Below are 10958 nucleotides of genomic sequence, written 5' to 3' on the forward strand. Positions count from 1 at the left end.
CTGGAATCCTAGAGGAGGGACTCTTCCTTCATACTCAGGGGTACTCCTCAGAGAAATGCAGGAAGCACCGGAAGTGCAAAGGCCAGGGGGAAAGAGAACGATGGCGCCTGCAGGGAGTTGCATGCATCTGAGCAGTATTTGGGTGGAAGTTTACTGGAAGCCACAAAGGGGGAGTCAGATGTTCTCACTGTAAGTGCAACAGCCACAGATACCAACCAATACAGGAATGTGTTATTGCATTAATGGTGAAAATACTACAGCAGCCATTGTCATCAGAAAATTTCATAATTTTCTAAATTATTGAACAACCCTCAGGTAAGTTCTCAATCTGTGAAAGTATAATCAACATTCAATTTGTGAGGTATTTGCTTTTCTAGGAAATGCAGTATATAGTGTGTATAAAAACTGTAAAAGGCAGGGCACAGTCGCTTATGTCTGTAATCCCAGCACCATGGGAGGCTGAGGCAGGTGGATCACTTGAAGTCAGGAGTTTGAGACCAGCCTGGCCAACATGGCGAAACCCCATCTCTACTAAAAATACAAAAATTAGCCAGATGTGTTGGCTTGCACCTGTGATCCCAGCTGCTCAGGAGGCTGAGGTGCCGGAATCACTTGAACTCGAGAGGCAGAGGTTGCAGTGTGAGCTGAGATTGCGCCACTACACTCCAGCCTGGGCAACAGAGTAACACTCTATCTCAAAAAGAAAAAAGAGAAAAGAAAAGAAAAAGAAAACTGTGCAAAAAGTTATTTCAGTATATAAAATGGAGTAATGTTCTAGAAACAGATAAATTTTTTTTTTTTGGATGGAGTCTCACTCTGTCGCCTAGGCTGGAGTGCAGTGGCACGATTTCAGCTCATTGAAACCTCTGCCTCCCAGGCTCAAGTGATTCTCCTGCCTCAGACTCCTGAGTAGCTGAGACTGCAGTCGTGCACCACCACACCCAGATACAGATAATTTTATCCTCATTCACCTTTGTATGGAATGTCCGATGGGATGTTCAAAGGTCATGCAAGATTCAGGAGAATTCTTTTCTTTTTTTTTTTTTTTTAGATGGAGTCTCACTCTAGCCTAGGCTGCAGTGTAATGGTGCGATCTTGGCTCAAACCTCTGCCTCCTGGGTTCAAGTGATTCTCCTGCCTCAGCCTCCTGAGTAGCTGGGATTACAGACACCTGCCATCCTGCCTGGCTAATTTTCATAGTTTTGTAGAGATGGGGTTTCACCATGTTGGCCAGGCTGGTCTTGAACTCCTGACCTCAGGTGATCCACCTGCCTTGGCCTCCCAAAGTGCTGGGATTACAGGTGTGAGCCACCGCACCCGGCTGATTCTTTCATGTGTTGAGTTGTTCTATGTGTTTGAGGATGCCTGGTATCACGGTTCCCTGTACACTAAATGCCTCAGTGCCTCACAAACCACAAGACACCCCCAGGGAGTGAGCCATCTTTGTTGGCTGAGGTTAGTGTTCCTGGTCTCTGTGCCCACTCTTCCCCATGGGAGAAGGAGTGACTTTTGATTGGTGAGTTTGGGAGAAATTCATACCTTCTCTTCTGTATAAATGCCTGGGAATTCCCGTTCTGCCCAGGACTGATGGGAGAGTTAACTCTAGGAAAGATAGCAAACCCATTAGGCTAATGATTTAAAGACATTCTCTGTGCAGCTTTGTCAGTAATAAAGCTGACACTTTTCACTCTCCATCTGCCTCCTAAGTCTCGTTTTTCAAATGCTTGAAAGAAGCATTGAAGAAAGAAAAGAGCATTTGTGTGCTCCACACACAGCCCATTTGGAGGAAAGGATAGTCATTGTTATGCCAGGAGGGTTGGGGCCATCCAGGACGCATGAGTGGAGTGAGGCGTGAAGACCCCCATAGAACCTCATCACATAGGCTGTGGCTTCTCAGAGGCCCAGGATTCTGGAGGGGAGCTCTTGGGGATTCTGCGAGAGGAGATAAGAGGAGGGAAAGTGCCACCCACTATTTCAACCATAGCAACTGTGGTTTTCTGTGTTTTATATTGGGTTCAAATATACGTAAAATCTCATTTTTTAAAAAAAAAAAAAAAAAAAGGTTCCACTGCAAAAAGAAAAAAAGGAAGTGTTTGGCAACATCTGAGCTGAAGAGTTGGCAGAGAAAAGAACAGCCCAGGAAGAGTGATAAGGAGGTGCCAAAAATGCAAGAGGAAGGAGGAATATTTGCAGACCAGGAAGTTGAGGAATGGAACTTTTCAAGAGGCAGAAAGTGGCTGAAGGTTGGGTAACACCATAGGGAGGTCAGAGAAGAGGAGAACAGAAGAGTGACCACGGCGTTTATTGACATTGTGATCTTGGCAGGAACAGGCTCAGGGCAGTGTCAAGGGCCAATCCTAAATGGTAGGGGATTAAGAGGTAAGTAAAGAAGTGAGGAAGTTGAGACCATTTGGACTCCACTGTAAAGAACATGATGGAGACCTGGCACAGTGGCTCATGCCTGTAATCCCAGCACTTTAGGAGGCTGAGGCACGTGGATCACCTGAGGTCAGGAGTTGGAGACCAGACTGGCCAACATGGAGAAACCCTGTCTCTACTAAAAATACGAAAATTAGCTGGGCATGGTGGTGGGCACCTGTAATCCCAGCTACTCAGGAGGCTGAGGCAGGAGAATTGCTAAACTGGGGCAGGTAGGGGTGACAGAGTTTGCAGGGAGCTGAGATTGCACCACTTCACTCCAGCCTGGGTGAAAGAGCGAAACTCCATCTTGGAAAAAAAGAAGAAGAAGATTATGGACCCTAGATAGTATCAGTTTCCGCAGTGCCTACTGGTTGTCAAAAAGGTTCATGCACAAAAGAAATTAAGTCGCTGCAATGTGCTGGACAATAGAGTACTATTTGTGGCAGACACAGAGAAATCCTTTTTCAGATGTGGTCAAAATAGGAGAAGCAGGGGGTCTGGAAGGAGTACAACAGCAAATCCTTGCCGCCTTTTCTGAAAGGACTGGTTGTAACCATTTTGTTGTTGTTGCATATTGAAGAGAGCATTAATCTTTCTAGGAAGTCCGTAGCTCAGATGGGAGCTGCAGTTAATAATGCCTCCTCTGTTGCTAACACGTTAATGAATGTTGAATCAGCAGGAGAGGAATGACTTCTCCTCCACCATATTCCATACCCTGCTGATAGCAAGGACATAAATGCTGCTGACTGGCTGCCTAATAGTCCATGGAAGTCACTGAGGTGACATGGTTAGTGCTGCAGACCTCAAAAGGGCTTCTTCCTTCATTCTTAGACCCAGAGAAAAGCACTGGGAGGAATAAGAAAGTAGCAACTAGACAAAAATGAAAACTCTTTAAGAAGCATTGCTGAAGTTACAGGGGAAAAAGGTAAGAGTCTTAATGATCATTTTCCTAAGTGCAGCTCTGAAATTGAAATGATGTTTGACCACTCCCACATAAAGACATGGTGCAGAGTGAGATATGCTTGCATGGCCTTCTGAACTCCACTGGGCAGAAGACCTACAGGAGACATGTTAGACCACTGGAAGGAACAAAGACCCATGTTCTTCTTCTGGCTCTAGTTCTGAGCCCATAAGCCACTCTGTTTTCTACCAGTTGCATTCTCTGTGTCTTCATCTACTCATCAACAAAACCAAATTACAGGCCATTATGTGGATAATTCATTCAAGCCTGCCGTGTTGCTCAACCAACAGAAGAGAGGAGATTCAAAGGTCAGATGGGAAAGGTGCTTCATGCACTTAAGTTTAATCTCTTAACAACCTGGACAGGCATTATTATCCATTTTACAGATGGTAAAACAGGCCAAGAGAAACAAGTCACTGGCATAAAGTCCCTCAGCTGGTAAGTGAGAGTTGAGTCAAAAGCCCAGATATGTCTAGCTGTAAATAATATAAAATGAATGAGTGATAATTGAGTGAATGATAAGAATAAGGAATTAAACTTGTAATATGTTTTAGACATTTTAAGTCTAATTAGGGACTTTTTTTGTGTTTTCTTTTTTGAGATGGAATCTCACGCTGCCACCAGGCTGGAATGTAGTGGTGCAGTATCTCCACTCACTGCAATCTCCACTTCCTGGGTTTAAGCAATTCTCCTGCCTCAGCCTCTGGAGTAGCTGGGATTACAGGCTCATGCAACCATTCCCAGCTAATTTTTTTTTTTTTTTAAACAGAATCTTGCTCTGTTGCCCAGGCTGGAGTGCAGTGGTGCGATCTTGGCTCACTGCAACCTCTGCCTCCCTGCTTCAGCCTCCCAACTAGCTGGGACTACAGGCGTGTGCCATCACGCCCGGCTAATTTTTTGTATTTTTAGTAGAGATGGGGTTTTGCCATGTTGGCCAGGATGGTCTTGAACCCCTGGCCTCAAGTGATCCGCTCGCCTCAGCCTCCCAAAGTGCTAGGATTATAGGCATAAGCCACTGCGCCTGGCCTAATTAGGGACTTTTGTTTCTTTCCCTGTTTACTTTCAGAATCACTTCTTTGCCCGTAAACAGCTAGGAGCCAGGCAGTACTATCAGTGGTCAGAGATTCAGTGCTCAACAAATGATAAGTAGGCAAGTTCTGGCATCTCCTTCCTGTGGCACAAAAATCTGTGCAAGATTTATGAATCTTAAATGTCCACAAACCATGGGAAATATGAAGTGGAAAGCAGATAAAGAACACTATTTTGTTGTTAAATACATTTTGATATATCCACAAAATGGAATGCAACCATTAAAAAACATGATGTTAAAGAGCTATGAATGGTTTATTATAATGTAAAGTGGGAAAAATGTGTGTGGACATTATTAATAATAATTGACATCGGGAGATGAGATCATGAACAATGATTTTCTTCTTTTCTGTACTTTCTTGTGTTTCCAAAATTTTATTTAATTAGTATTCACGGTTTTTATAATTGAAAAATATGGGCTGAGCATGGCGGCTCATGCCTATAATCCAAGCACTTTGAGAGGCCAAGAGGGGCGGATCACTTAGTCCAAACCTAATGACAACTCAACTTTTCAGGGAAATGCAAAATAAAATTGTTCTGAGATCATCACTACACATTCACCAGAATGGCTAAAATTTTAGAGCCCAACAGTAGCAAGTAGGAGCAAGGAAGTGGAGCCAGGGAACATTCAAGCACTGCAGATGGCAAGGGTCCAGTGGGTGATTGGTAAAACCATTTAGCATTATCTTCTGAAAACAAATGCCTGTCCAACACCTGGCAAATCCACTCCTAGGTATAAACTCAAGAGAAATGAACACATATATCTACAAAAATACGTGTACATGAATGATTATAAGCAGCTTTAAAATTGAAAGTAATTAGTAGCCAAAACCAGGAAGCAGCCCAATGGCCATCAACAGGAGAATGAATATTGTGGTCTGTCCATACAATAGAACACCACACACCAACAACAAAAGAACAAATGACTGTTACACAGAATGACAGGAATGGGCCAGCATGGTGGCTCATGCCTGTAATTTTAGCACCTTGGGAGGCCAAGGTCAGAGGATTGCTTAAGGCCGGGAGTTCAATACCAGCCTGGGCAACATGGTGAAACCCCATCTCTACAAAAAATACAAAAATTAGCCCAATATGACTGCAGGCACCTGTGGTCCCTGCTAGTTGGGAGGCTGAGGTGGGAGGTTCACCTGAGCCCAGGAAGTTGAGGCTGTAGTGAGCCTTGATTATACTACTGCTCTCCAGCCTGGGCAACCGAGCAAGATTCTGACTCAAAAAAAGAATGACAATAATGAATCACACAGAGTGTTGAGTGAACTAAGCCCACAGAAGAGAATAATACAGTGTGCATGATTTGGGAGTGTGATAAAGATAGCTCATACTAGCTCATGAGAACAAATTATTCCATACATTTTTAGGAATTTTGCAATCCAATCATTAAATACATGCTTTATTTAAAATTAAATTATATAAACTTACAACTAAACAAATTGCATAAAAAATAAATGTAGCAAATACTCAAAACTCTTCACTTCCTAATTATTTTACCACATTTTTACTCTTCTCTATGCAATTGAGATTATTTGCATCTATTGTATCCATTTGGTGGATATAATGTATATAATTGTGTTCTACTGTACCTTGATAGCTTCAAATCGGCAGTGGCGATTGCTAGAAAAATTGACAAAGGTACAGATCAAGGCTCCTCCTCTTCCTCCTCCTCCTCCTGTTCCTTCCCCTCCCCTCCTCCTCTTCCTCTTCCTCCTCTTCCTCCTCCTCCTCCACCTCTTCTTCTTTCTTCTCATTCTTCTTCTGCTGCTGCTTCTGCTGCTTCTTTTTGTTTTGAGAGCTGGTTGTCAGACATTTATCAGTACACCACTGCTATGATTACATTTGTATGAAACTCACGTATGGGGGTTAGAAGGCAGAAAGGAGATTACCTGGGGTGGTGCTGGGGAGCTCCTTCCCAGGATAAGGCAGGCAGGAACCTTACAAGGTGATGGTAATATTATTCTACATTTTGATAATGGTGGCGATTCCATGGGTATAAACATCTGTATGCAATTTATCCAGGTGATACCTCAATTTTTAAAATAATCTTTTTAAAACATGGGGTCTTGCTATATTGTCCAGGCTGGTCCCTCAACTCCTGAGCTCAAGTGATCCTCCTGCCTTGGCCTCCCAAAGTGCTGAGATTACAAGCATGAGCCACTGTGGCAGGATAAAACAAATTTTAAAAAATTTTCAAAACAGTTACCCTGAAAAGAACTTCCTCTGTAGGAAGGTGGGAAGTCTGGCATCCCCACAAAATTTCATGTTCCATCTTCATGGAGCAGCTGATTTACAAGGGACCCTGGAAGGAGGAATAGTCCTTCGTAACTATTTCATGTGACTAGACCATAAGCTTGGAGGACAGGACCTGCATTGGCTTAAACTTTATAATCGGCCAATAGTCCCCCTCAGTGCAGATAATAATGATGGCTAATGCGTTTTATAGAGCACTGTTCTGAGTACTTTGCGTGAGTTAACGCAATCTCCACAAACTGTGAGAGGATTTTATGATTCTATTTTTCAGATAAGATAACTGAGGTTAAGGGCCTAACTCCATATCACACAGCAAGGGAGGTGGCAGAATCAAGATTTCAACCCAGGAAACCTGCCTCGCATGCCTATGTTAATCACTACACCCTTCCCACAATAAATAAACAAATAAGCTCTTAAGTTGTTAATTAATTTGCACTGGATAACATGGAGTGGCCCCCACTTCTGGGTCTTCTGACTTACATCTGTGAAAGATAGATGAAGGTTCAAACACATGGACTCAGTCACCTGCATTCCACCCTTTCCCACGTGGCAGGTGTATTGCAGGACTTACTGATCTGAAGTTAAACAAAGGGGCAGTAGACATAAGTGACTGTAAAAGACTCAAAGGAGGAGACTCAAATGGCAGTTCTGGGTGCAATTTGGTTGACTGTGCCAAGGGAGACCCTCCGTTCCATCAGGGAAGTGGAAGCCCAAAGAGAACACATCACAGCGCATTATCGCTGAACTCACCAATTGAGTCCAGCCCCAGCAAGGAAAATATCAAAGTCTAAATGTGTAGCCCCGTTGACCCTGGAAATTAATTAGCCTAAGCTCACCCTGTCTGCGCATGTGACTCTCCTCACACACAAATAAATCTGCAGCAGGACCCGGTCACCATGAAATCCACTCTGAAATCACCTCCTAATTAGTTTGGGATGATTGATGGAATCAGCCTTGGATTTGCTTTAGGATCACAGAGCCCTAGCTTTTATGAGTGAGAAGACTGACATGCAGAGAGGAATTGTCTAAAGGGGGGTCCTCATGAAATAGATCAGAGACCCACCCATTTAGCTGCCACACTGTCCGATGAGCATGGTGCCAAAAAGTGCTGCTCCAGTGCCTAACATCATGCCCTTGGAGTTATGACCATGGCCTCCACCAAAGCCCCGGGCCACCGTGACTGCTCCGTCTCAGCAATGGTATTTGTTGAGTGCCAACAAAATCTGGGAAAGCAAACCAGAGCCAGTCTCAGGGTGCAGGTGGTGGCAGGGCTATGCAGTGTGCTGAGGGAAGGTTGCAGCGGTCCACTCCTGGAGCTGGGGCCAGGGCTCAAGGGAGGATAAGGCAGAGCCCATTTGGATCCTGACAGGGTGAAAGTTCCATATCCCCTTAGCCTTCCTCCAAACCTGCATGCCACTTCTTCTCTTTTGGAGGCTGTCTCCTCTCTCCTCCCCTCCCTTCTCCTTCCCTCTCCTTTCCTCCCCTCCCTTCCCCTCCCTTCTTCTCTCCTCTCATTCTTTTCTTCTTGCTGTTATTTTCCCTGTTTCCTCATGAGACAGCAGAAATAAATCAGAATGCTACAGTGCAAACAGGTTCTGGAGTTACATATATCTGCCTGAGTCCCTGACCAACCTACTCAGAGGTCCTAAGTGTTCCTTATCTATCAAATGGGGAGGCTCATGGGATTATTAAAGGGCTTGAAAGAGACAAACGTATATATACACCCATGCTTTGCTTTTTTAAAAATGTGATGGACTCACCAAGAAAAATAATAACAAAGTCTCCCTTATCATCTCCATCCTCGTCCTTCTCCCACCCCCAGAAAGAGAGGTTATGCTTTCAATTCAGGAATGTTGCCCCTGGACCCAATTCAAGGACTCTGGATTTTCAGGGCCCTTGATCTCTCAGTCTTTACATAAGACGGTCCCTCGGCCTGGAACTATTTTCTCCTTCCCCTTCTTTATCTGGCTAATTCCTACTGCCACATTAAGACTCAAGTGTCTTTTCTTCCTGGAAGCCATCCATTCTCAAGAAATCCTCCCCATTCCAGAGTCCCTGAGCTGATCTCTTTCTAATCACACCTGTAAGCCTGGGGACACAGACACATCATTGAGAGTTTCTGTTTGGTGGTCCCTTTCTCAACTGTCATTTGATGGAGGACACGAGACCTTCATTAACCACAGTAGCCACAGGTCTAGGAGGGCACTGGTGCAGAGTGGGTGCTGTGGATGAATATCCTAGAGCTCAAAACAGGCCTATGAAATGTTAGAATTCACCCTGAAGTGTTAGTGCTTAAGATTGCCTTTTCCTAGTGACCGTGATTACAGCAGGGTGAAGGAAAGGCAATACCGAAAGATAATCTGCTAGTGGTAAAATCTGTGGTACTAGTGGAAGATAGATAAGCACAAGGATGGGGTCTTTGCTAAGGCCCCTGAGATAAGAGACACAACTTCTCCACCTGGAAGGAAACTAAGCAGCCATCAGATTTATTTATTTATTTATTTATTGAATCTCAATAAATAAATTCAATAAATATATTTTGTTTATTCATTTATTTATTGAGGCGGAGCCTTGCTCTGTCACCCAGGCTGGAGTACAGTGCAGCAATCTTGGTTCACTGAAACCTCTGCCTCCAGGGTTCAATCGATTCTCCAGCCTCAGCCTCCCGAGTAGCTGGAATTACAGACACACACCACCACACCTGGCTAATTTTTGTATTTTTAGTAGAGACGGGGTTTCGCCATGTTGGCCAGGCTGGTCTCCATCTCCTGACTTCAGGTGAACCTCCCGCCTCGCCCTCCCTAAGTGCTGGGGTTACAGGTGTGAGCCACCACGCCCGGCCAGATTTCAGTTATTTTTCAGCTGTGCTCTGTGGATTTCTTAGATTTCTGGAAAGCATGGGGAGTGGGAAGGGCAGTTTGAGATTCCCCTCCCCCAAGTCTAGAAAGGAAACTCTGCTACTGTCTGAGCTTGTGTGCAAGATTTTGTTTGAAGAAAGAGTTCTGTTAATGGAAAAACCAAACTCTGTAAAATATTTTAAAGAGGTTTGTTCTGAGCCAATAGGAATGACCAAAGCCTGGTTAAAACACAAACCCAAGAAGGCTTGAAAGAGTGGTCCCGAGGCAGTTAGGACACAGTTCTGTTTTACACATTTTAGGGAAGTATAAGTTATAGAAAAAGTCATAAAAAATCAATACATAGAAATTAGGTTGGGCACAGTGGCTCACGCCTGTAATCCCAACACTTCAGGAGGCCAAGGCAGGAGGATGACTCGAGCCCAGGAGTCTGAGACCGGCCTGGGCAACATAGTAAGACTTGTCTCTACAAAAAATTTAAAAACAATCAGGTGTGCTGACATGAATCTATAGTTCCACCTGCTCAAGAGGCCGAGGCAGGAGGATTGCTTGAGCCCAGAAGGTAGAGGCTGCAGTGATCCATGATCACACCACTGCACTCCATCCTGGGCAATAGAGCAAGACCCTATCTCAAAAAAGAAAAAAAGAAAAGGAAAAAAAAAAAAAAAAAAAACATGGGGGTTATACACTGGTTTGGCCCAAAAAGTCAGAATATATCGGGACTTACAGGTTATATAGTTTTTTTGTGTGTGTGTGTTTTTAATAGAGGCAAGGTCTCACTGTTGCCCAGGCTGGTCTCAAACTCCTGAGATTAAATGATCCTCCTGCCTTGGCCTCCCAAAGTGCTGGGATTACAGACATGAACCACTGCACCCAGCCTAGAAATTCCTTTTTTTTTTTTTTTTTTTTGAGTTGGAGTCTTGCTCTGTCGCCCAGACTGGAGTGCAGTGGTGCGATCTTGACTCACTGCAAGCTCCGCCTCCCAGGATCACGCCGTTCTTCTGCCTCAGCCTCTGGAGTAGCTGGGACTACAGGCGCCTGCCACCATGCCTGGCTAATTTTTTGTATTTTTAGTAGAGATGGGGTTTCACCGTGTTAGCCAGGATGGTCTCCAACTCCTGACCTCGTGATCTACCTGCCTCGGCCTCTCAAAGCACTGGGATTACAGATGTGAACCACCGCGCCGGGCTGAGAAATTCTTTAATGTGCAATTGGTTAAAACTTTGTCTAAAAAATTGGTGTCTGTAGAAAGGAATGTTTTAAGTGAAGATAAAGAAGTCTCCCGCCTAATACAGTGTGTCAGAATGACCTGTAGGCATGGTAAGAGTGTATGACTTCACTTTTGCCTGGCATGGCCTTAGGTCCTGTTT

At 44.3% G+C, this 10958-nt stretch overlaps 1 long non-coding RNA gene across 1 annotated transcript in view; it reads left to right on the forward strand.

Annotated features, from left to right (window-relative positions):
• Positions 1 to 7145, forward strand: part of LOC115892524 — a 38519-nt gene extending 31374 nt beyond the window's left edge. The window contains exons 3-4 of the long non-coding RNA XR_004052401.1: positions 3253 to 3346; positions 7005 to 7145. This is a non-coding gene — a long non-coding RNA (uncharacterized LOC115892524). The remainder of the gene's footprint in view (positions 1 to 3252; positions 3347 to 7004) is intronic.
• The last annotated feature ends 3813 nt before the right edge of the window (positions 7146 to 10958 follow it).

The sequence above is a fragment of the Rhinopithecus roxellana genome, chromosome 2 (assembly GCF_007565055.1).
Source record: "Rhinopithecus roxellana isolate Shanxi Qingling chromosome 2, ASM756505v1, whole genome shotgun sequence".
Classification (NCBI taxonomy): domain Eukaryota; kingdom Metazoa; phylum Chordata; class Mammalia; order Primates; family Cercopithecidae; genus Rhinopithecus; species Rhinopithecus roxellana.